This window comes from Stegodyphus dumicola, chromosome 11, assembly GCF_044657685.1.
Source record: "Stegodyphus dumicola isolate Sdum_Otavi_A_Nest chromosome 11, ASM4465768v1".
Lineage (NCBI taxonomy): Eukaryota > Metazoa > Arthropoda > Arachnida > Araneae > Eresidae > Stegodyphus > Stegodyphus dumicola.
Window position 1 is genome coordinate 42,982,764 of NC_140778.1, and position 6,000 is coordinate 42,988,763.

Genomic DNA, 6,000 nt, shown 5'->3' on the forward strand with positions numbered 1-6,000 from the left:
TATATAGTAATATATGTATAATAAAAAGATAATTGCATATTATTAATTCATTTTTTTAAATGCCAAACTTTAACAATTCTTTCACATATAATTAAACAGAATTCTTTCACATGAACATCTAAAATCCTTTCTTAACTAAAGAATAAATAATAAAACCATGTAAATTTCTTATCAAGCCCATCATTTCCGAAATGTCTACTTCTGAAAGTTCCCAGCATTTCTCAACATATTATTAAATTACTAAACTAAGCATCAATGATCATCATGTTCGCTAATGTGGCAATATCTTTCACACTTCTTTGTTACCACAAGTAACAAGTAGGCTTCAATAAATCTTTAACTGTTACATGCTACTTTTGTCTAAAATTTGTACAAATAATAAAATTAAATGAGCTCTTTATAATATGCTAAAAGAAATAATTTTGTATGAAAATTTGTATGTTATATATTGGCCTGATTAATGATTCTGGAAATAATTCGGGTTTTCAAAGTGCTTCCAATAATTCAAATTTCAGCTTGTGTCAAAATAAAATCTATAACACAAAGATAAGCAAATTTCCTTATGAACAATGCATTTTAACATTATTCAATCACTGGCAATCACACAGTACTGGTTGCTTCAATAAACATTACTGTAACTGTGTTATTTAAAAGACTGTAATGTTTTAATTATTTCCTTAATTAAAACATTACAGTCTTTTCCTCCTTCTAACACCAAAAGAAAACCCAGATAAGAAATATAAAAATATCAGTAAAAATAAATTATATTATTGAATGACACTTTACATTAATTACACTTATGCATATATTATTTTATTATAAATTATTTCAAAATCAAAGAAGAGAAGGGGAGAAACTTTAATATTGACATTTCTAAAATGATATAAACATTAATCATTTAGTACAGTTTGTTATTTCAGGCAAAAAGAATTCACTTTTCTGGATAGCATTTATATTTCCATCTCACTTTCAATGAAACATTAAGAGAAATGCATATAATTTAAACACCAGTTTATTTTATTTATCAGACAGATTATGTCAACTCAAAAAAAACCTATCAGTAAAATTCGGTAGTAATAATTCTGAATGTTAGGCAACTTGCAAGATTCAACAAAAATTATCAATACTTTTATTATATGACAATACTACAGTAACATGAACATAAAATTAAACTGCATATAACTATAAAATAAGCCAGCATATAATAATGGTGCATTGGTTTCTAAAACAATGGGCTTGATGAAAAAATACATGCATTATGGTAGCTATTCATATTCTTCAGCTTTACTAATATTCGCATGTTCACTTTACATAACTAAAGTATCTAAATTACAATAAAAATGCAAACAATATTTATGAGAAAATGTTAAAAGCAATCATAAGCATTTGATTGAATGACCATATTTTGTCTTCCTGCAAGTCGAATCTTAAAATGATATGCAGTTTGAAAAATGCTTAATCCTTTTATAAAATATTCAAAAAATATTAAAAAAAGGTACTGTTCTGTTATCAGGACCAGGTTCAGAATTGTATTTATGTATGCTTGTATATTTGTATGTTTGTGTGTCTACATATACACATCTATGCACATACTTACGAACACAGGTTCATACATTTCCGATTCTGGTCCCAATAACAGAACAGTACCCCCCATAAAACTTGAATTACAAACTAGATTAAGATAATGTTTCAACCATACATATTTTGGACAAAACAATGCAAACTCTTATTTTTATACATTTGTTCAAACTATTTAACATAAATTTATTGCTGCAATAAAATAATAAGCAATCTGATCACACATATTATTTTGAAACTGAATGCATAAACTAGACTAAAAAAAATTCAGTCATAAACATTTGGATAGCAGGGCAAAGTAGATATTTGAAAAGACAGCCAGCCATTGAGATACACGTAATTCACGACAGAATGGTAACAATTCATAAAGCTGTGAAACATTTAACTGTCAAAATGACATAAATTCGAAAAGCAAAAAAAGTAAATATACAAGTATTGCAACTGAACTTACCTTTCATGCAACAAAAAATATCCATACAAGTTAACCTCAAGCGCAGCCATTTTGGATTTCGTTTCAAATCAGACAGATGTTTACGGATTTGCGGAAGAATACGAGGAACTAGTAGTTTGCCGGATACAATGTGCAATGACGCGAAAGAATATAGTTCTGTAGAACTTCCTACATTATTCCGTAATAAACAGTACTATTTCCTAATTTTTTCTTTATCTAATTAATTAATTAAAAGGGAAATAGTTAAATAATGCCGAATTCATTTTTAATGAAATGTAAAATTTTGCATGTATGGGACGACCACCTTCCGTCCAATATTTCTGAGAATATAAACAAATTTTGGAATCTGAGAGTATCAGTAAATAAATATATAGAATATCGCCTCTCAAACGACCACTTCTGAAAGTGACCAATAGTTCTGAGATTATAAATAAATATTGATATTAAGCATTATTTCTATAAGACGACCATCTCTATATAAGACCAAAGTTTCTAGAATTTTGGATAGTCATCAGAGATGTATCTTTACTGCGAAATTATCGCACGACTGTAATTCAATATCAATAACAGATCGCGCGATTGAAAAACATTTTCTGTCCTGTAATTAGAGGAAAAAAAATTTCCTTATGAGGTATTTCTCCCGCTTTCCTAGCGTGCCTTCGTGGTGTAATAGTTCTGCACGCTGGGCCGGTATTTCAGAGGTCCGTGGTTCGATTCACGGCGAAGGCGGTTGCTAATTTTTCATCTCTACGGCTTCCCAAAAAAAATCCTAATGTCTCTACAGTGGCGCCCGAATTAAAAAGGTGTTGGATGAGGTATATCCACACCCAGGATTTAGTGATTGGATCCCCTTAAAAAAAAGTCGGCCTTTAAAAAGAGAAGTAATATAAGGTATTTCTCCTAGTGAGTCTTCGGCCCACCAGCGGCCGAGCGGTAAAGTCGCTGAACCCTGGTAATGCGATCCGAGGTTCGAATCCCGCGAACGGGCTGGCTGCATGGATGTTTTCGTGGTTTTCCCCACGTGTAACGTGTATACGAGCCAGTTTCCCTTAGAAAGTCCTTCACGAAGACATCCCTCCCCTTAGGCAGATAGCCCTAGTGTGCTTTTCCATAATTAAATACACCACCACCACACCTAGCGTGTCTCCGTGGTGTAGTGGTTCTGCACACTGGGCCGGTATTCCAGAGGTCCGTCCTTCGATTCCCGGCGAAGGCAGTTGCTAATTTTTCATGTTTCCTGCTTCCAAAAGAATACCTAATGTCTCTACACCCAAATTTAAAAAAAAAAATTCGTTTCCGTAATTAAATATATATATATCTAATTTTACCTATATTTGTAGTAGGGTTTGTAATCTGTAAGTAATTATACATGTAATTTATACATTTTTTATAAAAAAAATATATGTTATTTAGAATTTTGCAAATATTCTAGAAAATGCTAATCCATTGAAAAAAATCTTTTCCATGACTAAATAAATTTTTAAAAACGTCAGAAAAAATAGCAGTTAAAATTAATAACAAAATAACAAGAATAAATCATTAATCATATCAATATCTTTAATGTACAGCATTTAGAAACAACTTAGTAAAATACATATGAAAAATAAAATAATGTGCAAGTTTCAGATGTGCAATGTCAAAAAATTAAAACTGGTAAATTTGAGAACAAATATCCTCAAAATGTTTGACAAGGAAAGTCCTCCGGACAATGCAGAATGAATGTCCTCAGGATGTGAAATTGGTGAACTCCTCAGGACATCTGAGAATCAACATCTTCAGGACATCCTGTCATATCCCGGGACATAGCGACTTAAATAAGACATCCTCAGGATGTTAAATTACGATCTCCTCAGGACATCTGAGAATCAACATCCTTAGGACATCCTAAGTATGTCCCGGGATATTGCGACTTAAATGGGACATCCTGAGGATGTTTTGTGCTATGGGGGCACAGCACAGATACTAGTTCTCAGAAATTTCAGAAAAACTGGTTTATGAATATCGCTGCATATGTTTGTGAACCAGAATTTTTTAAATCTGCACACTTTTTTAAAACAGCAGAAGTTAATTTGTATTTTCTTCACCATTTTTAGTCCATGCAATATGAAATGCAATGTTTGGAATTTAACCTATGGTTGCTAAATACTGAGTCATTTTAAATTAGCATGTTGCATACTTTTACATAACACACTCATTAACAAGAGGATGAAATGTTTCAATTGTCCAGTTAGCAACATCAGTTATGCTACTACTTTAATAAGATGCACACTTATTCATTCTATTATATTTCTGCACATGTCTATTTCTGAATATGGTTTCATTTCTTATTCTTCATTTTCTGAATACTTTGAGGTCACTATGAGCTATATTTCAAAGATTTAAAACATTAAACAATTTTTGGTACTTTTCCGTTTCGTCGGTGCAAACCTCGCCAAGCAGACTTTATTGGCGACAACACACAGTATACGCATAAAAAAAATTTTAACAAATGTTAGTTCTAAGAATTTTTTTATTTTGAAGGCATAAACGTTTTAATATCATTTAAAATTTTGTAAAAAGACATTAATTTAAGAATTTACTATGCTTTCATGGTACAACATCCTGATTCGCCATTTCATACCACGTGACCCGAAGTGATCTCATCTCATGTAAACTAAACTACAAAAATCTAATTCTCTCAGTAATTACCTACATTAATTTCTAGTTAAATTTTAATTTGGAGTAAAAGTTTAAATGCAAGAATTATTTAAATTTGTACAAATACCTTACTTAGAAATTATGTAAAACCGCAATGCTTTACTTTGCTAGTGCATTCTCATTAGAATTGATGAATTTAACCCTTGACTTTGCTTTTTCTATATTTTTGCCTTTGAGTGAGCGGTGTGATTGCATCCTAATACACTTAATTACCACGAATGGCCTTAGGGCATAAAATTGAACTATTTGGTAAAAATTCTATGCAATTGTATGCCAGCATTGAAAGAAACAATCAATCTTGATGCAAAAACAAAGTTTAAGGTTATAGAAAACATTTAGCAGAAATAATTATAGCAGAAGAAATACCCTAAGATTATGTATTATGCAGACATGGATGACAAAAGTTTTAAATTTTACCAATTTATTAACAATATATATAAAAATCAAAATACAATAAATAGATTTGATAAATACTTGAAACTTAAAGTTATTGTAACATAATCATTGCCACAAAGTGCACTTAGTTAACTATTCATTAAACCCCAAGGGGTTTTTTTTACTTTTTTACTATTAATGATACAACAAATATATTACCTGTTCTATGAATACTGGCATTCAATAACTCGCGTAAAACATATCACAGAACAAAAACTACATGATTAATGTGAATTTCACTTGACTAAATAGGTCTATGCTTTTGGCCAAAAAAAATTAAACCTTGAATATACTTGAGTTTATAGATTCCACTCATCGCAGTTGCCTACGGGAAACCACAGCTTGACAAAATATCGCCGCTACACCTGGTAAACACTTGTGTTAAAGTTGCCGCCCACAGTAGTTGCTCACAGGAAACCACAACTTGTAATATATCACCGCTTAACCTTGAAAACACTTTTGTTAATGATGCCACTCACTGCAGTTGCTTACGGGAAACCACAGCTTGAAAAACATCGCTGCTTAACCTTGGAAAAGATGCCGCACACAGCAGTTGCTCACTAGAAACCACAACTTGAAATACATCACCGCTTTGCGGAATGCAGGAAAACAAACATGGCCCGGAACCGCGGCACTGAAGAGCCACTCAACGCTGGACGAAACGCTTCACAAGAACGTCTCTAAATGTGAGCTGGAACAACACCCAAAGAGCAATGGAAACAGGAACAAGAAGGACTAGTGAACAAGAGCGATGCAAGATATTTATACATGTCTTTGCATATTAATTAAGCTGGAACAGTCCGTTCATAATACAAACAGTTGGGGTGAAAACGAAGTAG